The following is a 26,705-nucleotide window of genomic DNA, read 5'->3' on the forward strand; positions in this document are numbered from 1 at the left end:
CTGGCGGCTTCAGGAATAAGGGTGCTAGTCAGGGCACTCAGCCAGGTCTCTAGTTGATCCCAGTGGGCATCAGGGCTGGATGATCGAGACATGTTGGCTCACTGGTGAAGAGAGAGAGGGAGAGAGAGAGAGGGAGAGAGAGGGAGGGACAGCACACAGGCCAATGCAAGTCCTTATAGAGTTAGCAGGCTACAATTATAGTAATTTTTATGTTCTATGCTCGGTCTGTTTGATGGATACAAACAATTAACGGAGGGTAGACTTGGCACCTGTTATCTCAGCCGTGAATGGCAAGGTGAGTCTAATTGTTGTGGGGCACCGGAAAGGATCTAACAAAAGATTGTTGATGGCGTGATCATCTAAAGACTTTGGCAGCTTGGGTCGTCAATCTATTACTCGGCTTTCTCTGATGATTCTCAAAGGTTCGGTCTCTTAAAAGTTGAGGAGAAACCTGATTTTGGGGTTTCGCTAGTTGGAAGGGTCAGTATTCTATGGGTTAGGCTTAGTGATGGATCGAGGTGATCCAGTCGGGATCCCGTGGCAGCTCACTGTGATCCGCCGTGGAGGCAACCGTCACTTCACCAACTAAGCACTAGAGGGAGTGTTACCTATAGGTGCACACAAATGGTTAGAATACAGAGATTAATTTTACATTTAAATTCAAACACTGTTTGAACTAAATTTAAAAAGTGGGTGGCTAAGGCAAGAGAGAAAGAGGCCTGAATAATACAGAATGATAATTATAACAAAAAAAAAATAAAAAATTAAAATAAAAACAAATATTAAAAAAAAAAGAATTAAAAATAAAAATAAGAAAATAAAAGGAGAAGAATAAAAGTTATGATAATAAAATAAATTAAAACAAACCAAGGAAGAATTGGAATAAGTTTTTCAAATGCAATGACAGGGCTTAACCAAGGAAAACCAACCTACTGAGAATGGCCACAAGGTGGCGTGGGTGAGCCACCCAAGGTTCAGAGGAAAAGAGGGTAGAGGTGAAATTTGAGAAGTGCTAGACACTTAACTAAACTGCCCTCTAGTGTTAATCAAAGGTACTGTGATTAAATCTGAGCGCGTCTAGTGTGATTGCTCTCGCTCTAGCGGCTGATTTACTGCAACGATCACAAGTACAATGCAATTTGATCCGAACCGAATTTTAGTTTGTGCAAATTAACTGCACAAAGGTGTGTGGCAGGGTTTCTTCGCTGCCTGTTACACAATAACAATTAAACACAACAGGGTTTCTTCGCTGTTATTACACAAATTATCAATTATGAACGACAGGATTTCTTCGCTGTTGTTACACAAATTATCACTTGATCAAGGTTTTTAAAACTCTCATTTACATACCAATTAGATATGATTAGATTTGAATTAGGCACCCATTCGTATGTTAATGGTTAACCCAAGAGAGTAACGATCATCTAGTTGAATGAAATTTGCAACACAAATAACTTCAGTCTAGCAATACAATCACCTAAGGCCTTTAAAAGATGATAAGAGGAGCATCGCTCAAATCCATCTTTATCGCAATGAAGGAAGTTTTCTTCGTACCAACAGGCGATTTTGATAATATTAAAATGTACTGTAAAGAGGTTTCTTCGTCTTTACAGAACGATTTTAATATTATGAACTGCAGTTTACTTTTACAATTACAATTAACAGTGACTAAATGTTAGACAAATAGAGGCTGTTAAAAATACAGTACTGGAGGTGGCTTTAACCATCCAATCAAAAGAGTGAGTCCGCGTTGCGGCTTGTCTCACTCTGAGCGTGCATAATACAAAAACACAAATAAATTGATACTGAGTTTTCTCACAAACAAAGTTTGAATGTGCCCGCGGTTCTCCACCATTAATATATGTAGCAAATTAGCTTACAAAGGGAATTATTTACAATTAATTATAAATGGTTATAATTAATAATAAATATTTAGATTAGATCTTAGAATTAACTGTAGCAGAATCGATATTACAATTATCTGATCTGTCCGTCCACCGAGCAGACAATATAATTATTTATCAATTCTAGGAAGATTACTTTCCTGGCCAAGGAACAATAGCCTTCCTACTTATACAGTGCTAGCAGTAGTTTAGCATGTAGCAAGGAGCAACATTCAGTGACTTTGAATTGTGAGCGGAACACAGAGACAATCAATTGTGAATATAAGGGATTTAATAAATGAAACTATAACTAACATACAAACAAACTAAGCAAAACATACATATATAGAATGAAGGAGAGTAAGGAAAGGAGAGAGAAGAGCAGAGAATGGCAGTATTTCACATCAATTAACCACAACCTAAATGAGAATCATCAGAGGCACAATTCACCTTAAAAGGGGTTCAAACTTAAACACGCATCTAATCAGTTGTAAATGGTTACTTGCATTGGTTTGTTGCTGAATAAGAGTCTTGATGCGGTAGACGAGGTTCTCGATGATTTCTTTAGGAGTGAGTTGAAGAAGTCCACAGCAAATCCACAAAGTTACTTGAAGGTAAACACTGCCAGCAGGTTAAACTCAAGAGGAGAGTTTTGGAGTGTGTTGGTCTCAAGAAGAAGAGTTTTGAGCGATGATTAGTCTGCGTTCTGGAGTTTTAATAGTTCATTGCCGCACCCATTTTTTGGGTGGAGTGGCCAATCAGAGGCATGCATTTTGAGCGGGAGAGACATCCTTTGTCTCCGTTTATGGCCCATTCGCATTTTATTGCTGATCTGGACCGCTAGTGCAGCTTTTAATTCAAAACATAGTAAGAATTGTTCGATGCATTTCACGATCACATGGTGTACATTATTGTGTGAGAAATAAAGAGAAGATCATTTTGATACCAAGAAGGTAACCTCCAGACGATATTAAAGCAGAGATACACTCATACACTTGAATATAGGCATTTAACGTCTAACTAATACAAGTAAAGGGTTTTAACTAAGTTAATATAATAGGGGAATATACATACAACACATGCATATAGCAGATACATTTATAACTGCTTACTATGGCCTAAATAGAGAAAATGTCTTTAGGTGTGTGTGTGACATGTATTGGAATTACTGGAGACAGACAATTGCTCTGGTGCCTGGCACGGGGGTCACCCCCCTTTCTGTGGAATGTGTTTGAAGCTTGATGGAGACACTCCAGAGGCGACCTGTTTTAGCATCCTTTTGATAGTGATAAAGACCTTCTGCAATTTAGCACCCATATAAATGTAACCGCGGAGGCCAGGTCAGTAATTTATATGCAAATGTCAAAAGGCTAAAAGGGTTTTTTTTAAACAAAGTGTAATTAGCCATCAAAGATCTTACACAGACGTTACAATATCATCACCATCATTATCATCATAATCAACATTATTGTCATCATTTTCATCACCATTATAATCTAGAAAACATATTGCACAGAGCTTGCTCTTTCATAGCTCATGAGACCTACTAGAGATCTTAAATTTTAAACTTTACCTTTGATGTTTCGCTTAAAAGTAAAAATAAATAACATGAAAAATAAGACAATTGTTGGCACACAGTAAGAGCCATACAATTCATAGCTCAGATAATTTGTCCTTGGAATAATTTGATCAGAAATATTTGAATACATGTGGAAATCTATGACTTTTGGTTGTAGACTTGGAAGATCTGAGCAAAGTTTGTGGCATTGTTGAGATCTCTTCTGAAACTCTGGAGGAGTTTGCTGTGCTTCCGTCTCATTGCTGTTTAGGAGAAACAATTGAGATATTAAAAGCTGTCTTTTGTGATTCCTTCCTACAGGCATAACCAAACACCACTGACAGCCTCCACAAAGCTTGCAAACTTCACTTGTTTCAACGATTCATTTGGCAAATAAAATCTCTCAAAGAGTCATGGGAGGCCTTTCTTTTTAAACAAAAGCAATCACTAATTCATCTATTAGGGGATTAGCTCTCATCTCTCCTCTCTGACTGCCCCTGCTTGCAGGGCTAAATCAGGCCAAAGCATTGGCGCCTGGGGCCCATCACTTTGAAAGCTGCTTCCTGCGGCATGCTGGCCTTCTGTCAGATAATGGCTTTTTGAAAGACATCTGACATCCACTGGAGAGTACAGCACTGTATAATGGAAGGAAGGGAGAGAGAGCAAATAGATCTGGAGCAAAATGTGTTCACATCCAGCCCCAGTATTTTGGGGCATGAATGACCTTTAGAAAGAATGTGATCTGCTCGATTTCAGCCTGTGATGCTCATTACCAGCTTGTTTGGGCTAAAGATCAAGACTTCTTTAGGTCCTCAAAAATACAGAGATTTACCATGCATAAAATTTTCAAAAGCACACATTTTGTAATTTAAAGGAGTTCACCTAAAATTGCAATAAACTGTTTTGGACTTTGTTGATCTCTAATGTCATCTCTGCTCAAGTCATTCACAGACTTTTACTACCAGCACAGTGAATGCCATTATGAGACCTACATGACAGACTCTCCTGACCTGACAGGAATAACATGTATCTAGTATTCTGTTGAGCTCCTTATCATTTCCTGGGGCTAGAGGATGTACCATTTAACAGGAATATTAAAGAGAAATCTCAAACTCTAAACCAAGAGGCAACTGTTGGGCCTCATGTATTCAGATGGAAGACAAAGGCAGGCCTAACACAGTCGTAAAAACCTAACTCAAGCCCCCACATTCCAAGTCGTAAATTATACTGATAAAAATCGTGCCAAAATCAAACAAAGGGAGTCCAAAACAGACTACAAATCCCATGAAGCCTTGCTCACTAAAGGATCGAACTTTCAACTCCTGTTGGATGAGGCACACAACAGAACGTCCCTAAAACTTGACATCATCAGGAGTTGAAATACCTCTGAAATGCTTCCAGGATTTGCTTCCAGCATCTTTGTTCACCGGGTATAGAAGCAGCTCATCGCTGCTCTCAGGTGCAACCTCGTGGCACAAGGAAGTAACGTCCGACTTGAAACTGTGGCCATACAATCTCCATCTCACTGGATGAGTTGAGATTACTCTGTGTTCAACCGAACACTCTAACGGATCCGAAGGAGACCACCGAGCAATCTGCATCTTCATCCGTTTGCCTGCAGAAGTGAAGAGATTAAAGATTTCTCTTCCATCTTCCATCTTCAATCAAGTCGACATTTCTGAGTTCTCCGCCAGCCCGCTGAGAATCAACAGCCGTGCCCGCCAACAGAGCGAGGAAACGGCCTCCCGTCATCACCCGAGCCTCAAGGAACCGGGTCGGAATTAAAGGACGGATGAACACACATTCTGTCCTCATGCGATTCTAGTAAGAGGTTTACGTCTGGGCAGAGATAGAATATTATAGTGTGTTATTCTTGTGTTTCAAGGTTTTTGCTTGTACAGTTTACGGACCGCCATGTCCGCTCATTATTAATACTCAGGGTATTAATTATCACAAATTTGTTTTGCTGTATTGTGGTCCAACCAAATTGGACTGTTGTGCATTTTCGCCATCGCGGGTGAAACCGACAAACTGAGTTATCCATTAAAGAGTCAAAGAACGCGGGACTTTTATGAGCCGTCCACCACGTCTCTGAGCAATAAACTAACAGCTGCTTTCTCTCCCATGATCGCGAAATCGGCTTTAGGGCCGTCACTTTATTCTCTCTCTTTCTCATACTAACCACACACACACACACACACACACACACACACACCTTATGTGTTATAGGATTATTTTTATTTCCATATCTAATCATATCACTGTTTAGTTTGTAGTTGTAAGTCGGAAGTTTATTTACTGCATTGTATTAATTATTAATTGATATTACTGCATAAATAAACTTTGTTTATATTACAAAGAGAAGTGTTTTGGTTTGTTTTGCATACGCTTGTGTCATGCTGACGGGATGTCAGTGCTCGGATTCAAACCTTCATTCATTGTTTTTTTTTTTTCCCAAAAATCGATATTCTTCGGATGTTTTATTATCTGGTTATTAGTCCCTGATTCCAGGGTGGTGCCCCGTCAATATTAATCCTTATTAATATTCTATTGATTTTTGATAATTGATAATTATCTTTGATGATTGTTGAATTTGAATGATCAATAAGCTAGTGTTAACTTTAATTAATGTTTCATCGATGTTAACAATTAACGATTATCTTTGATAATTGTTGATTTAAAGGAATAAAAAAACTAACATTGTTCTCCTCAATGTTCTATTGATTTGAATAATTAATAATTATCTTTGATAATTATTAATTATTGCTAATAACCAAACTTGCTCCTAAACGTAGCACACTACATTTACTGGAGCCCCATATGAGGTTTTAATGAGTTAGATTCAATTAATTAATTTAAATATTAATTAATAACTAAAGAAATAATTATTAATTATTTCTGATAGTAACACTGATCTAAACAACCAGTAAAGCCCTACACAACCTTCTGTACATCTCTATAGAATAAGGTTGAGCCATACATTTTCACAGAGATATTTCCTTCATTTTAACTATAAAACCGATATTAATCATTTCTGGTGAATACTTTGTCAATCAAATTTTGGATTGTTGGGCTTTGTTAAATATTTTAGCCTCTTGTCTAGACTAATTCCCCTGTCTAACATTGTTAAAAAAAAACATAACTTGCCTCACATTAAATTGCCCCAAAAAGTCTACCTGCATGAACTATATTCAGCAAGTCCACAATGACAAAGAAACAATGCATGACATGTTGGGGAAAACTAACACAAAATCTAATTTAATATGGTACAAAAAGCTCATAATGGGTCAGGCCTGTGGCTTTGTGGTTATATTGAGCTGTGGTGCTCATGCAGGAAATTTGAGCTAGAATCTAGCCTTCAACATTGCCAAATACCATTTTCCTCTTTTATTGTGATTATTACCTGTCCTTTCTATACTGTCCTATAGAAAAGTTAGCAAAAAAAGCCAAAAATAAATTAAAAGAAGGCCATTTTGTATATTTATATTTTGTATATAGAACCAGACCTCTAAGTATCAGAATCTTTATTAAGCAAGTCTCAAAAGCCTAGAAACTCCACATTCAGTCTTCTGATCGATAGAACCAGATCAGAATTCTCTGACTCGAATTCTGATCAGGATTTGCCCAGAGATTTCTGATGAGAGCCTGTCTTAAATTGAGCAACACTGAGAACAACATGTGCTTCTTACCTCAAATCCTTAAATAGACCCTCATATGGCACCCTTTTTTTCACCGGGAAATGGATTGCTTAAAAATGGCATAACTTCTATATGAAATATTATCGTCTGATTTCAGACTTCCATAAATAAAAATGAGAAGCATCCAATAATGCAGATGTTCATGGCAGCCTATTTAGATTAAGTGGTATTTAGGTCATGTCAGAAAGACTATGTCACTCATGTGTATATACAGCACATATATTTTTTTCCTCAAGGGGAACATGCAATTTCTTAGATTGCAACATTTGGAGGCGTCACTAAATTTGATTCAGGGCAGTTTAAAATGTAAAATAATAAAGACGTGATTGGGTGGCAATTTAATCTTGTCAACAAAATTATGGGCGAAAAAGTTGGATGACCAAGGGTTACAATAATGAAGACCAGACAAACAAGACATTAGATAATGTAGCGAATTTGGTAGTATAAATGTACATGGGATGGGTTAAAGTGCCCGTGTACCTCCACCATTATATGTAGGGAAACAGTATGTGTGAGCTAGGAATTAAATTAAACTGTCCTTATTCTACATTATTTTGTAAGAAAATTTATAATGGAATTAGTCGCATTCGACAACCATTATAAATTATATAAATGACAAATAACTAGATTATTTGTCTGAATAAAATTCTCCACCATTAAAATCGTAATACAACGTCTCGTTGTATCTGCTCACAATTTCTATTGTAAGGAATTAGCTTTAATAAGGGAATTATGATTAATTCTCTTATTGGAGTAATATTATTTTCATGGCTTATTGAAAATAATATTACACATATTTAGGTACAGCTTTGAAGTGAAATCTTTTAAAAACAGGGATGAGATTATTTATCAAAATATACCACAATCAAATTATCTTTAAAAGGGAAATATGAATAATTAATCATAACTCGTTATAATTAATTATAAATATTTGGATCAGTTAATAGAATTAAGTTGATGTAGCTGAATTAACATTACAATCAATTAATCTGTTTGTCCAGCGAACACTCAGTATTGATCGTCTATCAACTCTCAGAAAGGATATTTTTCGTGGCAACAGAAAGTTGATTTACAAGAAGACCAGAATCAACTTGCAAGAATGTACACAAAAGCTTTATTTAACTAAATCATGAACATATAACTAATCTAAACAAACACATACACACACAAATCACTCATACATGGGAAATGGAAAAGTGAAAGTGAATGAAACCGGAACAGAACAGGGGAATGAAGCTATGAAATGAGTCATTTAACCATCTGAAAGAACCATCAGTTTCTTACTACAAAGCACCTTTGTTAACAAAGGGGTTCACAGCTTATACTAAACATCTGTTTAGTTAGTTAATTGTACGATACTTGCAATGCCTTGGCTGTAGAGAGAGCGCCTGGATGCAGTCTCAGGAGAAAGTCTTGATGGTTCCTTGAGTCGATGGTGTTGAAGTTGCAATCAATTTATTCCATGTTGAATGAAGAAATGATGATGAACTTGCGGTGTTAGTTTGACTCCGTTATGGTCGAGGAAGTTACACATGGCTTGATGTGTTTGAGGCCTGCCGGCCCGCGACCTCACGGTCGGACCGGAAACATGAACACCAACCAGAAGAAGAAGGGAGAGAGCGAGGGAAGAGAGAAGAGAGAGGGAGGTCACTCCGACAGTGCCCTTTAACTCCTGAGGGAGGTCACTCCTCTCGAGTTTGGCTTGACCAATGAGAAAGGTGCAATTTTCCAGCAGGAAATGTTCCTTTGTTTGGAAGCTGGCTCATTTGCATGATTGGAGTAAGCTAGCAGTTTGTGCCCATTTATGCTCTGATTAATATAACAAGCATACATTACATGCTATAAGGGGGTGCTATACTCCAATGTGCAGGGCGTCACACTAGGATTAATTTGATAGAAAGCATGATACCAATAATTTTATCTTATCTAGTGGTTCTGTCATAAAGCGTGCATAAAACAGTATACAGTACAAAAAACACTATACGAGACAGTAATAATCATACACACAATGTCCTGGGGATATGCATGTTCATTTATAGAACAGTTTGTCTATAAATTAATGAAGAAAAGTCTGTTTTATGGGCTTTATGTGTCTTTCCTATGGGGGAATGGAGTGAGTTACTTCTTCCCACATTCCTTTGCCTTTGCATGTGGCTACCTTCCCCCACCTGGAATGTCTCTGTCCATTAGTTGCTGGACCAGTATCAGCAAAGGGGGAGTAAAAGGTGATAATGATCAGTGGGAGAGCAGACATCTCGGAGTCTGCTTGGACCTTTGCTTGTTACGGTCTTGAGACGTCTGTTGGATTATTTATTAAATAATAAATAATTGTGTGTCTGATTGGCCCAGATGCTACAATAACAATAAAAAAAGATACATGTAATATAGTCGCAAGTTTTTTTTTTTTTTTTTTTTTCTAAAGTGGAGAAAATGACCATAATTGCCAAATTTGAAGGATCAGTTCTGTCAGGGGCAAAGTAATTTCACTACTAAGTACTCTAGTTACCTTTGTAGGTAATCCGTCCTCAATTTTGAGTTTGTCAAATAGTTCAGAAGATAGGTTTCTAAGTTTAATTGTGTCACGACCAAAATATTCTTCTAAACGATTGGAAAAATGAAAATTCTATCAGACTCAGGATGACTGGAATTAATACAGATGCAGATAATTCAGCGCTCATATCTTCCTCGAACTGTCAGATCCTGCCAGAAGGCAATGACAGCAGGGGAGAGGAGCTTACCCCTAGGACAGGACAGGACCTGAACTGGTGATGATGTGGTGGTGGGGGGTGAAAACAAAGAGGCATTACAAATGATGAAAGACAGCTGAGCGAGCTTATAAAGCAGAGTCTGGATTGTGATTGGATTGGATGCCTGATTGTGTAAAGATCTCGAGTCTTTCTGCTAAAACTACCGCTTACGCTTCCATTTCTTTTGATAACTCTTTGTCATGAAGGTCTCTTGATGATACTTATTACATTTCGGGCAAATCGGACCAACGGTTTAGGAGGAGTTTGAAAAAATAGTTTTTCGGAAAACTCAAAATGGCGGAAACATTTTATAGACTGAAATGAAATCGAAGATATATGTTTTTGTTTCCGCTTGACTCCAAAAAAGAATTTTGATTCTAGCCCATGCGTTAGTGGAAATATTAATGAAAATGTAAGTTATATAAGTTGGATATAATTCCCATTGCGGCAACATTAAAAATTCAATGCATACTAGAAATGGAAAAAAAAAAAAATAGACTATAACAACGGTATCATCATAAACATAATTTCCCCAGACAACTGTGTACAAATTAATACTTCTGAGATGAATCGATAGTGTTTTTATATCAGATGGCATTTACCCTATTGAAAGCAGCAGAGGGACGCTGTGGAAATGAGTGGCACCTCAGTTAATGCCAAAGGCATAACGGCTTGAACTGTGTCCAGTTAATTAGAGAGCGACCACTCTGTGACCTGACTTGCCAAACACAGGCTGACCCCGCTTGTCCAATAATGAGCCTCTGGTAAGGTCAAAAAGAGGGATGAATTAATATTGATAAAGCTCACAGAGGCTAATAAATTGCCAGGAGAGCACTTGAGAAGCCTGGCCATCTGGATAAGTGATTTTTGGCTGAAGCCTTGAGAAGAGTTGAAAGACTATATGAAATAATCTACTAAATTTGGGGTTGAGCTTGATACTTAATTCCATCAGGATTTAAAAATAAATAAATAAATAAAAACATTGCTGGTCACCAGTTTATGATGTGCTATGCTGTCCCACCAGCTAGTCCAGCACCAAACCAGCACTAACCATCATAGGAATTGTATGCTCTTCAACATTGGAAAAGAAGTTATTGACTTTGTAACAGTAGCTTTCCAGGTCTCTCATAACAAGTAGTCTCACCTCAAACTCATGCCATTATTTGAGCCAGAAATTGACATGTTGGACCTTAAAAACAAACAGTAAAATCCCCACACCTTAAAAGCAAAATAAAAGTATAATAATAGTATTCATATGATAACCAATTTCTGTCAAATTTCAGTTTGTTCCTAAAACAAAGCTATCGTATGGCTGCAAAAGACTTGGAATATAGTGCATGAGCCATATGAACTACTTTTATGTTGCTTTTATGGTGTTTTTTTCTTCTTTCATTTAGGATCTTGACAGACGTGGTCACTATGAACTGTTGTATGGAAAAGAGCTGCATACAAATTCTGTTCAAAATCAATACAATTACACACTTCACCTTTAAATCACATAAACCGCATGTATTCAGTCTCTTTATTGCTTTAAGCAGTTTTGAATATGTCAAATGCAGACTCAGAGCAGCCCTACATGCACCAAACATGAAAGAAACGTCTGATTGCAAGAGAGCTCTTCACACTGATAGGCCGAGAGTGAGACTGCATCCATCGCTGGTCTATTCTCCTTAGTACAAATTGAACTAGCGTTATCTCATGGATTGATCTCTAATCTCTTGGCCCTGGGATTTGCATAACAAGCACAGCAAGGATGACACATTGCTGAATTTACAGTATGTGTTGCAACTGCGAGCGCTGCAAACTTCCCTCGTGAACTCCATGTGTCATGTTGAACATGGCGGATAAAGAACAAGGTTAGACAGTCCGCTGCCAAGAACCCTCACGCATGTTCTGACCTTGTTTCACCCTTATGTAATTTACAGCTATGTTAACCCTGTGTAGCACATGGTCTCTTCCTTGTCAGATCCTCGGTAAGATTTAAATGAACCAGGGCGTTAGAATGGGAGATTTGTATGTATCCGTGAGTGGATATATGTCAAGGGTCAATGTCATCATGCAAGTGATCAACTCCAATTTTAGAGCTGTGTTCTAGCTAATGGGATGGCCTGATCTGTACTGAGTATTGTCTGAGCTTTTGTGTAAACACTCTGTTTGGTCTCCACTTACTCCATTATAAATGACAGCACTATTGTACTATTGTAATGGCTACCCGATTACATATCAAAGGACCTATCAGCTTGAGCCATTCAGAGTTGCATGACTCAACGTAGTTATTTATCAGCATATTTGTGAGAATGTAAATTGACTTATTCTTAGTGAATTAAGCCCCCTATTTGGTCTTTTAATTCTCAGCTTATTCCATTATGGATGAAAGCACTATTATAATGCACTGTAGGAACAATTAGCATTTCACATGACTTTCCTACCTTTATGGCTAATAAGTATTGGCACTGATGTCTCCAAACATCACAATGAGTGTCCAGTTTGTAGCACAGTGTATCACATGAAAATCACATTGGTGCAATCACTTCTCTGCCTTCATCTGAGCAATGCCAGGTTAAGAGAATGTTTTTCTTATGCTAAGTGCAGGCAGGCAAGCAGGCCATCAGTCCTACTGCGTCAAAAACAGTGGGCTGAGGAGCAGCGACGGGAATAAGAGGTAGGAATGAATCAGAGCACTCACCACTGAAATGTCAGAGCAACCTTGTTCCTGTTAAACAGCATTATTTTCATCCATTATTTTTTTATTTACTTCTTCCCTTCAGGCATGTTTCTGCATGCTTCTCACAAAGCCGTGGAAATGTATGTAAAAAGCATTTGCTGTTTATGAAGGGGTCAAATTAAAACTTTGCCCTTGATTTGCCAAATATGGGAATTAAATTAATTTACACCTCATGAGAAATATTAACCCTGCACTTTTGGTGCTTCAGCATATCGCAACATATTATTTCGCCTGCAGTTGGGATAAACAAATGTGAGTGGTGCTTGCCCATGCAATTATGTTTGCCCATAACTATGTTTGCACATTTTCTTATTCTGTACAGCTTTGCTGAAATTAATATATATATATATATATATATATATATATATATATATATATATATATATATATATACACACGCAGTATATAGTACAGTAACACTTACAATAAGTTTCCATTTGTTAAAGTTCCACTTGTTCAAATTAGTTAACAACACGTTAGCATGAACAAACAATGAACAATACATTTACAGCATTTATTAATCTTGGTTAATATTAATTTCAACATTGTAAAGGGGTTATAAGGGAAAGGAGAGAACCGGCTTGACAATGTAAATAATAGTTTAATAATAAACTTAAACAAAAACAACAAACATAAACACACACAGGGCAGCTGCCTGTAGTTCTCTCTCTCTCTCTCGAACTGCTGTCTCCGGTCGCCTTTATCCCTCGCTCACCTCTTCAGGCTGATTGGGGTCCGGGCGTGCATCATTCCAGCCCGGCCCCACCCTCCTCCATGCTAAAAACATATAGTAATACATTTTTTAAATCAAAAGTTGTATAATTTTACGTTAGTTAAAACACAATGAACGAACTTGAACTAACAATGAACAATTTTATTTTTATTAACTAACATTACTTAATGCATGTTGGGCCTCATGTATTCAGATAGAAGACAAAGGCAGGCCTAACACAGTCATAAAAACCTAACTCAAGCCCCCACCTTCCAAGTCGTAAATCTTACTGATAAAAATCGCGCCAAAATCAAACAAAGGGAGTCCAAAACAGACTACAAATCCCATGAAGCCTTGCTCACTAAAGGATCGAACTCTCAACTCCTGTTGGATGAGGCACACAACAGAACGTCCCTCAAACATGACATCATCAGGAGTTGAAATACCTCTGAAATGCTTCCAGAATTCGCTTCCAGCGACTTTGTATGCAGTGTGAAGACGCAGCTCTTTGCTGCTCTCAGGTGCAACCTCGTGGCACAAGGAAGTAACGTCCGACTTGAAACTGTGGCCATACAATCTCCATCTCGCTGGACGAGTTGAGATTACTCTGTGTTCCACCAAACACTCTAACAGATCCGAAGGAGACTGCCGAGCAATCTGCATCTTCATCCGTTTGCCTACAGAAGTGAAGAGAATAAAGATTTCTCTTCCATCTTCAATCAAGTCGACATTTCTGAGTTCTTCGCCAGCCCGCTGAGAATCAACAGCCGTACCGCCCGCCGACATAGCGAGGAAACGGCCTCCCTCATCACCCGAGCCTCAAGGAACCGGGTCAGAGTTAAAGGACAGAGGAAAACACATTCTACCTGTGTCCTCATGCGATCCAAGTAAGAGGTTTACATCTGGGCAGAGACAGAATATTATAGTGTGTTATTCTTGTGTTTCAAGGTTTTTGCTTGTACAGTTTACGGACCGGCATGTCCGCTCATTATTAATACTCAGGGTATTAATTATCACAAATTTGTTTTGCTGTATTGTGGTCCAACCAAATTGGACTGTTGTGCAATTTCGCCATCGCGGGTGAGACAGCAACTGAGTTCATCAATTAAAGAGTCAAATAACGCGGGACTTTTACGAGCCCCGCTCGTAAAACCGCGTCTCTAAGTGATAAACTGGGAGATGCTTTCTCTCCCACTATTGCGAAATCAGCTTTAGGGCTGTCACTTTTCTCTCTCTCTCTCTCTCTCTCTCTCTCTCTCGTACTAACCACACTGACACACACACACACACTGTCACACCTTATGTGTTGTAGGATTATTTTATTTCCATATCTAATCATATCACTGTTTAGTTTGTAGTTGTAAGTCGGAAGTTTATTGACTGCATTGTATTAATTATTAATTGATATTACTGCATAAATAAACTTTGTTTATATTACAAAGAGAAGTGTTTTGGTTTGTTTTGCATACGCCTGTGTCATGCTGACGGGATATCAGTGCTCGGATTCAAACCTTCATTCATTGTTTTTTTCCTGAAAATCGATATTCTTCGGATGTCAATTTTCCTAAGAAAACAATCTAATATTGAGACTGTTATACTATCTGGTTATTAGTCCCTGATTTCAGGGTGGTGCCCCGTCAATGTTAATCCTTATTAATATTCTATTGATTTGTGATAATTGATAATTATCTTTGATGATTGAATTTGAATGATCAATAAGCTAGTATTAATTTTAATTAATGTTTCATCGATGTTAACAATTAACGATTATCTTTGATAATTGTTGATTTAAAGGATTTAAAAAAAGCTAACATTGATTCTCATCAATGTTCTATTGATTTTAATAATTAATAATTATCTTTGATAATTATTAATTATTGCTAATAACCAAACTTGCTCCTAAATGTAGCACACTACATTTACTGGAGCCCCATATGAGGTTTTAATGAGTTAGATTCAATTGATTAATTTAAATATTGATTAATAACTACAGAAATAATTATTAATTATTTCTGATAGTAACACTGATCTAAACAACCAGTAAATCCCTACATGCACTACAAACTAACATGGACAATTGTACTTTAATTAACAAACATTAAATAATTCTGTAAAAAATGTATATTGTTCATTGTTAGTTCATGACACCTAATGCATTGACTAATGTTAATGAATGGGACCTATAAGTGTTACCATATATTCACAGATGAGCAAAAACATTATGACCACTCAAAGTGAAGTGAATTATGTTGTTCATCTCCTAACAAGGCCACATGTAAAGGTCTGGGTAGATTAGATGGTAAGCGAACAATCAGTTCTCGTAGTCAGCATGTTGAATGCAGGAGAAATGAGCAGGAGTAAAGACCTGAGTGACTTTGACAAGGGCCAAATTGTTATGCCAGACGACTGGGTCAAAGCATCTCTGAAACGGCAAGACTTGTGTGGTGCTCCCGGTCAGCAGTGGTGAGTACATACTGACAGTGGTCCAAGGAGGGACAAACGACAAACAGGCGACAGGGTGTTGGGCGCCCAAGGCCCATCGATGTGTGAGGGCAACAAAGGCTATCCCATCTGGTCTGAACCGACAGAAGGTCTACTGTGGCACAAGTCATAGAACATTTTAATGATGGTTATGGGAGGAACATGTCACAACACACCAGTGGTCAGATTGCCCATGATGACCTCTGTCCACCGTTGAAAGCGCCTACAATGGGCACACGAGCATCGGAACTGGACCTTGGAGCAGTGGAAGAAGGTTGCCTGGTCCGATGAGTCATGTTTTCTTTTACATCATGTGGACGGCCATGTAAGTCTGCGTCGTTTACCTGGGGAAGTGATGGAACCAGATTGCACTGTGGAAGAAGACAAGCCGGTGGAGGCAGTGTGATGCTCTGGGCAATGTTCTTCTGGGAAACACTGTGTCCAGCCATTCATGTGGATGTCAATTTGGCATGTGCCACCTACCTAAACAGACCACATACACCCCTTCATGGCAATGGTATTCCCTGATGGCAGTGGCCTCTTTCAGTAGGATAATACGCCCTGCCACGCTGCACATATTGTCCGGGAATGGTTTGAGGAACATGATGCAGAGTTAAATGTGTTGCCCTGGCCTCCAAATTTCCCAGATCTCAATCCGATTGAGCATCTGTGGGATGTATTGGACCAACAACTCCGATCTATGGCAGCTCCACCTTGCAACTTATAGGACTTGAAAGATCTGCTGCTAATGTCTTGGTGCCAGATACCACAGGACACCTTCAGGGGTCTTGTAGAGTCCATGCCTTGGCGGGTCGGTGCTGTTTTGGTGTCACGCAGAGGACCAACAGCTTATTAGTCAGGTGGTCGTAATGTTTTGGCTCATCAGTATATATATATACAGTATATTTCCAAACAGGTATGACTTTCTTTTTCTGGTGGAACACAAAAGACGATATTAGGCAGAATGTTAGCCTTTGTCAACTTTCATGTACATTGTTAGCCTTAGTCACCTTTCACGTCCATTGCATCTTTCTGCCAAATAATGAAAGTGAATGGTGACTGTTCCACATATAATATGTACACAAAAATAAATGATTACAGAATTTATGTTTGGGTGAAGTATCCCTTTAAAACTCTCCTCTTGATTACCCAAATATGGGAATTAAATGTATTTACACTTTCATGAGAATTCTGCACATTTGGTGGTATAGCAAATCACCTCACATTGTTTTGCCTGCAGTCAGGGTGAAGTGTTTACGACTGATTGTCTGTGAGAGATGAGAGATAGTGTGAGAATGAGTGGGTGAGTGATGCAGTACCGCTCGAGTTGAATGATTTGGGGATGAAGTGGCAGTTTCATGGTGGCTATAGGTGCCTGGAGAGCTTTGAGGGTCAAAAACATGCCACAGCGGGACGGACCTAATTTCCACTTCTGAACTACTCTGACACAAAAGCCAACAACCCTTAAAAAAATTGAGAGTTCAGTGAAATTTGCTGCAAACTTGCCTCAAATTTGCCACAAATAATTTCCACATGCAAATGAGCTTTGCGGCAAACTTGTGACAAATTGTTCATTGTTGCCAAAGGTTTGCCGGAGGTTCACCACTACCGGTGAAGAGCTGCAAACTTCTGGCAAACATTTGCAGCGAATCACAAGCTCATTTGCATGTGAAAATAACGAGCGGCAAATTTGCTGCAGGTTTGCGGCTAGTTTCGATTTTTTTGTAAGGGAAACCTGATTTCCTGAAATGACCCTGATAACAACAGTTCACAGAAATTATGATATAATAAGGGATGTAAACAGTTTTGCTGTGCATTTTGAAAACATAAGGCTCTGCACCTGTGGGAGAGCTCTGTAATTGATGTTTATGTCCACTTTCATCATTAGATCTGAATAATAACCTTTTCGCCTTCGCATATTTACCTCAAGTGCCATGGCACAGTAATTGCATACTTAGCAATGAAATTGTCACCTTATTGCAGGCTGCCTAGACCAAAGATACACAGATTATCCAATCAGGAAAACCAGCTGCTGCTGATTCCCACTTCATTTCATTCTGTGGAGCAGCAGCTCTCGCCCACTTGACGCCTCGTATTAGAGATTAATGAGAACCTCAGCTAACTACAAATTTTCAAGAAACTTTGTCAACATTATATGACAAATTAAAACAATGGAAAATGGTCTGCATTAATGGGATGGTTCACCCAAAAATAGAAAAATAAAATTCTGTCATCATTTATTGACCCTAATGTTGCTCCATACCCATATTTTTTAATCATAGAACACACACGGAATGTCCAAGCAGCTCTTTTCCCAAATAGTGAAAATGAATGGGAACTGGGGCTGTCAAGCTCCAATAAAGACAGAAAAGAACCATAAAAGCATTGTAAAAATGGTCCAAACCTGATCATAATATTTGAATTAGGGCTGTCAATTTATTAAAAATTGTCAGCTAATTAACTTAATAATATGCTGATTAATTAATTGAAATAAACACATATATCAATATTTGCTGAAAAAGGCCCCCAAATTCAATATATAATAATACAAATTATATATATATATATATATCAACAGCCTTAATTTAAATATACATGGACGTGAATAAGTGTTGAGAACTATGGTGTTATAGTATAGCTTTAGAAGACTTGTTATACAGTGAGTTTGTAGTGGTGATTTTATGGAGATACTGGTTTGATTGTTTTGGAGCTTGACAGCTGGAGTTCCCATTCACTTTTGTTGTGTGGAACAGAGCAGTCTGGACATTATCTATTAACGTCAGCATGGTTTTGGTGCCAGATAACAATGTATCTGCTGCAGGCAGGGTTGGGAGGGTTACTTTTGAAATGTATTCCACTACAGATTAAAGAATACATGCTGTAAAAGGTAATTTGTAAAGTATTCCATTAGATTACTCAAGATCAGTAACGTATTCTAAATACTTTGGATTACTTCTTCAGCACTGGTAGATTTTTTCACTTATTTTGACTATCAAAACTCTGCCAGTACAGAAAGACAAAATACACATGTTAAATACATTCTATGAAAAACCTAAATATCTTATGCAGTGTTGTTTCTAAAACAAGATAAATCAAATTGATCTTGTTTTAAGGATTTTTAGATATTTTTACAGGAAAACAATACAAAAATTATCATCAAGAATATGATTTTTGCCCTAATATCAAAGGTCTTACTAGAAAACAAAATTATGATCCAGCATGAATTTTCTTGATAAAAAAATATGATGTGCATGTAAAATGGCTAGAAATAGCATTTTAGCTTAACATTAAGCTGACAATTTACACCAGTTTTATTTCTATTTATTCTGCTCCAAACTTACTTCAAACTTACTTCTCTGTCTGCTCATATGAATGTAACACATCATAAGAAAGTGTTTCACCGCTGTTCAAATGCACTTTGGATCGCATCATTTATATGTATAAATGTTCTCCATCTGAAATGACTAAATATTAAATGAAACAAATGACAATATAATGCAAAGTAATCTCTTCAGTAATCAAAATACTTTTTGAATATAACTGTATTCTAATTACCAATGATTTCAATTGTAACTGTAGAGGAATACATCCACTTTTGTGTTTTAAATACGTAATCCCGTTACATATATTCCATTACTCCCCAACCCTGGCTGCAGATGTAATAATTTTATCTTCACAGTGTGCAGTTGGTCATTTGTATTGAAGCAGTGCTAACATGTAAAATGCTGTACTTGAAATCCTTTGACCCACCCAAGAGTTCCTTATTGCAGCAATGATGCCAGAACAGACAGCAGTTAGTAGGAAATGCCTTTAAAAGTGGAATATAGACTTTTCTATTGAACCGTGATCATGACAGATATATTTAGTCTTTTTTCCTTTTCTTTTCCACGCTTAGTAAGTCCTCTGTAGCTGAAGGCCATCCTGACTAGCTTGTATTCCTCCTGCATCTTCCTCTGCCTACACTCAGGAAACTGTGAATAGAGGGAGCTCTAAAGAGTGGCAATTTGCTTTGACATATCAGAGAGATAAAGAGATAGTATAAGAGAGCAAGCGCGTGTCCCAAACCCCTCTGGTTTCTCCACAACACTCACTTGCCGCATGCAACATGTGACTGGAGGTGAAAACATGCATGCACATTGAGAGGGAAAAAAAGAAAAAGTGGTACAAAAAACAAAAATGCTAGGGTGAAATATACGCATCATGCCAATAATCAAACAATTTTAATTTAGACACACTGTTAATGAAAATATGTTAAAAAAAAAATATATATATATATATATATATATATATATATATATATATATATATATATATATATATATATATATACTGAAATATATTAAAAATACACTAACAATATTTTTAGGAAAAGAAAAATATAGAAAGAACTGATTCAGATAATATAGTTATAATAAGGGATTTCCCCGCTATTTCCACAACACAAACATACTATTAAAAGTTGCAACTGCACAGATGATGAAGCAACTGAACAGCTAAAATTTTAACTAAGTTATGCTTTTGTCAAAATGTGTTGTGAATACATTGTTTCTGTAAAAATGTGCTTTGTATAATGCAACATCCCAATCTGTTTAAAATATAGTTTGGAATAGTCACTAAAAAGTAATGAATTCACAACACAGTAACTTGTAAAAAGTAGCCAATACTTCACTTCAGTAAACTATATTATATGCTATTCAGGAGCTCGGGTTTTTAGGACACACTGAAAAAAAAAATCCATACCAGCAGCTGTGGTTGAAATTTACTATAAAAAATATGTTGACAATGTTTTAGGCCAGGGTTTCTCAACCATTGGGTCACAACCCAAAAGTGGGTCATGGATCATTGTCTGCTGGGTCGCGAGATATTTTCTGTCATGAGTACAAGTTACCATTTAGAAGGATAGAACTGCACATTTGCAGTGTTTGGGGCAACAGTGACCTCTATTGTCGAATCGTGTCCAGGTTTGCGTAAACGACCGTAAGTCAGAGGCTGCATTTCTCTGATGTTAATTATTAGCTGCACAATCACAATAATCCATAAATACTACGAATTGTTCATTTTGGACAAGGTCTCTTTACGTAGAATTGCATGCACTAGCAGCACTACTCAACACGCAGCTCGCGGGCCGCATGCGGACCTTGAGCCATCTTTTGCGGCCCCCTTTATGATTTCATCATAAAAAATATATTTATTAATAGCCTATCAAATGTGCATGAATTCAATTGAGGTGTTTCTTTATCAGAGGGTTTACAGTAGCTCTCTGAATGGCTGAAACACAGCACAGTTAGAGAGGGAAATAAACTGCAAAAGGATGTAACGAATGAAATAAACAACAAAGAATATCTGAGCACAGCCGATGTTTAATGAGTGCGCCGGTCCATCAGCGGGCGTGTTCATAGAAACAGTATGTGTGCACATGTGCAATCAAGAATGCTCAATCTCACCTGAGAGTCACTCATCAGTGCAAATCTGTCAAACTTGTTTGAATAGCTTTATAGAGATATTTGGTTGTCATGAAAACAGTCATAACAGGAAAAAATAATAACGGCGTTGAGATGCCTTCACACAAATGCTAATTAGTGAGCTGCATTACTTCACTGCAAAACACTAAAGAGGGTAAACAAATCTTTATGACTTCTCACTGGAGCAGTTTTTTTAATTAATAGTGGATATACAGTATCTCTCTTGTTTTGGAATGTAGTATCTCAGGTGAGTGTGATGTTGAACACTCATGGAGTTATAACTTAACAGTGTCTTTGACAGTGACAACAGAACTGATCATGGCTGGGTTTCCCGAAGCACTAGAACATTAGCAGCACTTAAATAGTACTTAATCTCTAAGGCACTTTTCCCAAAAGCATCATTATCTAAGTAGTTCATAAAAAACTTTTGCAAATTAACTAGAGCTTTGAACCACTCTTAAATCCATTAATTGCAACTTAAATATATCTTTCTGGCATCTTTCACAGTTTATCAAAGACAATGGGACATTTAATAAATTGCATTAATATATTTGAATCATTGGAAAGCCATTGTAATCTATTTCAGAGGTAAAAGTGTTGAAAAAATTGCTATGAAATCAATAGGCAGTCACCGCAGTCTGTGCATGCGACGTGTTAGGTCTAAATTTACAAGACACATAATACAGTGTATCGTTATATTAGCCTTTATTGATAAGCATAATTGTAATGGCAATAGAAAGATGATATGTTCATATTAAACAGATTATTTAAGAAGACGTGAGTTATGTGACCATGCAGTTTAAAACTTAAATAAATATGCCTTAATAAATAATTAAAATATGGTTAACAGAGGTGATTAGAGCGAGAGTGTGCAATGAGAGATTCTCTCTCTCTCTCTCTCTCTCTCTTCATCCTCCTCCTCTTCTTTCTTCCTCCAATGTCTGGTTCAAATCGGCTCGCCTATAGTCTTTTTACAATGCAGTAACAAATTGTGTGATGTATAATGGCAGTAAGGCTACAAGTACACAGTACCTTGAACTCTAACCAGATGATGTATTAATATTTAGACAGGTTTATGAGTAGTTCAATACTGATGACCATCATTTTAATCCTTTTCTGTGTGCATTTGTTCAGTTACCAGCCAAAAAAACTTTAGGCTACATGAGAGTCACTTATGATTCACATTGTGTACATTCATATTACATGCATTTATTGCATCACTTTTATGAATCTCTATGACTGAGCATCAGTACATCAGAAAATCTGTCTTATTAAATCCATATTTATTTCTTTAATAACCATAACCATCCAGTCAGTAACCCAGAGCCTCACCCGCCAAGCCACCACTGCCCCTGTTTTCGCATATCCCAGCCAAGCTGGGGTCAGAGCACAGGGTCAACCATGATACGGCACCCCTGGAGCAGATGGGGTCAAGGGCCTTGCTCAAGGGCCCAACAGTGGCATCGTGGCAGTGTTGGGGCTTGAACCCCTGACCATCTAGTCAATAACCCAGAGCCTTACCCACCAAGCCACCACTGTCCCTGTTGGCTCTTTGAAAAATTAAAACCAAATCATGAGAAAATGTAACTGTTACATCCCTAATTTAGGCTGTTATATAGGCTTGGATGATATTATATTATAGTATATTATACAATTTAAAATTCTTTATATAAAAAATGTTCACTATAAATTTATATATATATATACTGTACATATTTTCTTCATTGTGTGTTTAATGTTTGAAAATGTTTGTGTAATTATGAAAAGTATCTACAAAGTATTTTTAATTTGTTTATATATATATATATATATATATATATATATATATATATATATATATATTGTAACACTTTTACATCATAAATCATTATGTAACATTTACAAACATTTCACCTAAAATTTCTGTTATTTTCTTTACCATTGGTTTTCCCACCGGTGGTCATGAAATGAGTTCAGCCACACATCCCAATGTAAAATCATAAAACCTCATAAACAATCATAAAAAAAGAGAGAGAGATTTTGCCCCAAAAAGACAATTCTCATATTATTTACTCACCTTCATGCCATCCCAGATGTGTTTGACTTTCTTTCTTCTGCTGAACAAGAGCAAAGATATTATAATATATAAGCTCTATATGTCCATACAGCACAAGTCAACAGGGTCCAAAGCTTTGAAGCTCATAAAACACATAAAGGCAACATAAAATAATCCACAAGTGGTTTAATCTTCTGAAGAAATCTAATCGGCTTTGGATGAGAACAGTCCAAAATGTAACTCTATTCACTATAAATCTTGTAATTGCAGTCTACATGAAAGATCGCCAATGAGACTGATGTCAGGATTTACAGTAAAAAAGGATGCTACATTTATGTGATTTTTGGAGCTTCAAGGTTTTGTACTGTGATGACTTGCATTGTATGGAACTACAGAGCTGAGGTATTCTTCTAAAAATCTTTCTTTGTGTTCTGTAGAAGAAAGAAAGTCATTCACTTCTGGGATGGCATGAGGGTGAGTAAATGATGAGAGAATTTTTGAGTGAACTATCCCTTTAATTGTTTACTTCCCAAATATTAGTTAAGAAATTATTTATAATAATCTAAGGAAATTCATTTGGATACAATGGGGATCAAGTTTAAATGTCCTTTGTCCCTTTCCCATATTCACCCTATGTTATAAAGTTGCAACATTTACAATCCAAATTAAACATGATAATACAAACAGATAGAGGTAACACAAGACTGCCCTTAGAAATGTAATGATGTTACATCTTTTTAAATGATACCAGTAAATGCTTCTGCTTTGGCTGCCATGAAAAATACTAAAACTAAAATAACTCAAATTAAAATAAAAACTAACTAAACTGAAACTGAGAAAACAAAAACTAAACTAAAACTAACAGACAAACTGTGAAAACTAATGGAAACAAAAACTAATTTGGAATGACAGATTGATATAAAATAGAAATAAAAACTAAATTACAAATCCAAAACTATAATAACACTGATGTGGAGCAGAGAGCACCAGTTCCCTATCTGTCACTCAACGTTGTGTCGATGTAGTGACACTAGGAGTCACTCTTGGGAGCCCGAGACACCTCTGGTCTTTGATAAAAGGCCAATGAAAATTGGCGAGTGGTATTTGCATGCCACTCCCCCAGACATACAGGTATAAAAGGAGCTGGTATGAAACCATTCATTCAGATTTTCTCTTCAGAGCCGAACGGTCATGCTCACTGAGCTGAATTCCCACGACTGTTCATTCACCTCTGCTGGATCTGACGGCGCATTTCAGCCGCTTCTCCCTCCTCTGCACGGTGCACTGCAGAGAATGCCCCTGGGTGCTTCGGCAGAAATAAGAGTATATTTCTCTAAAAGAGTATATTTCTCTAAAAGAGCGGCACACACAGAGCGTCTTTTTAAAGACGCGTCTTTTTAAAGATGCCTTTCCGATTGTATGTTATTCCTGGTTGCGCTCGTTATCGCTCGCCTTCTGACGGTCACGATCACTGTCTTTCATGTCTGGGCACTGCCCACGCAGAGACAGCTTTCGTGGATGGTCATGTACTCATTGTGAGGACATGTCCATGGCAACGATGCGGTCGCGGCTCGCCTTCGTAAGAAAGCAAGCCACCCCAGAGGCTCCCCGCCTCGGTCCTTTTACCCACGGGTATGAGGCCAGCGCGGTTAGCACTGTGGGTGATTTGGAGACCTCAATGGGACCACCTCTGCTGGGTATCCTCCCGCAGACCTCCCATTCCCCAGCACACTCGTCTGCCCTGATTGGGCTTCCGGATGAGTCCGCCGGCATGTCTCACGTTGAGTTCGACCTCTTATTCAGAGCCCGCAAAAGTGATGAGCTCTCAAGTGCAGCATCTGTGAGCGGGCTCGTCCAGTTGGGCCCGGAAGCCTCAGCTGGGCTCCTCCTTTCGGGGACGATTGCCCAGTCACAGGCTGATGCGGAGATGAAGACACGCTTTCCCGGGCAGCTGCGAGCGTCAGCTAGAGTGGAACCCTCCGCTCTTCCCTGAACCCTCATGGCTCAATATTTGGTTCCTGGGCTTGCGGTGCCTCTCAAAGCCACGCCCCGCCCCCGTTCTTTTCTTCCTGGAAGTGCATGAAGAGCTGACAAGGTCGTGGGAGGCAGTTTTTTACTGCCTGGTCCCAATCTTTTCAGCTTCCCCGCCCTCACTACCCTCGATGGTGGGGCGGCCAAGGGCTATTCAGCAATCCTCTGGTGGATAAAGGCGCTCGTGGTGCACCTATGCCCACAGAGCGCCGCCACCTGGCGCGGGTGCCCAAAGCCCCCGCCCAAGGCCTGTAGGTTTATGTCATCTCTGATGGCCAAGGCCTACGGTGCCGCTGGAGAAGCCGCCTCCGCCCTGCACGCCATGGCTCTCCTGCAAGTCCACCAAGGTGCTAAAGGAACTGCATGAGGATAGTTCCGCCCCGGGATTGATGCAGGAACTGCGCTCGGTGACCGACCTTGCTCTCCGAGTGATGGAGGTCATGGCGTGGTCTCTCGGGCGGATGATGTCCACATTAGTGGTCCAGAAGCGCCACCTTTGGCTCAACCTGGTCGAGATGGATGAGGCCGACAGGACACAGTTCCTTGCTGCCCCCATCTCCCAGGCTGGCCTATTCGGCGACACCGTCAAGGACTTTACTCAGCAGTTCTCGACGGTGGAGCAGTAGATGTAGGCTATCCGGCATATCCTGCCCCAGCGTGGCTCAATATTCCGCACCCCGTCTGCTCATTGCCAAGGGTGTCCCCCTGCGGTGACTGCACCGGCTCCGCCGAAGCCCGCTCCTTCGGCCCGGCCCCGGCGTGGTGCCCACCACAGGAAGCAGACGCCACCTGTCTAGTGGCCGCCAAGAACTCGTGAAAGTCTTCAAAGCGCCCTTGAGAAGGGCAACCCAGGGATGACAAAACCTGCTGCTCTGGAGCTGGTAAGCAGACCTCTCCATCCCCCGGTCGAAGGCCGGGAGGAGAATCTTTTTGTTACCTTTGCATTTAATTGCCCTGCATGCCCAAGTGGCTGCAGTACTCAAGAGTTCAGCAAGAGCAGTTTCCTTGTTCCCTTGGTCATGTATCCAGTGTGCATGGCTGTCATCACGACTACCGTCCACCACTCTATTTGGCAGGTTTGGCACTTCAGCGGCAGTCTCCCGCCCCTGAGCGCCCAGCTGTGGCACAAATCCGCCCCCAATGTGACAGTCTCCATGGGTCACGAGGACAGGCCTCTTCCTCCCCCGTCCCAGGCTGTTCCGGGGGTGGTCACAAGGAGCCAGGTAAGTGCTTCGATGTCCCTAGACTCAGCACGGCCATGACATGGTGTGGCACCTTGAGCTCTGCCCTGCTGCAAGGCCCCACCTGCCGGTACGTCTGACGACATTGTCCCTTTGGTCCCCCTTGCACGGAACTTGGACGCGTGGCTTGCG

Source organism: Myxocyprinus asiaticus, chromosome 31 (assembly GCF_019703515.2).
Source record: "Myxocyprinus asiaticus isolate MX2 ecotype Aquarium Trade chromosome 31, UBuf_Myxa_2, whole genome shotgun sequence".
NCBI classification, from domain to species: Eukaryota; Metazoa; Chordata; class Actinopteri; order Cypriniformes; family Catostomidae; genus Myxocyprinus; species Myxocyprinus asiaticus.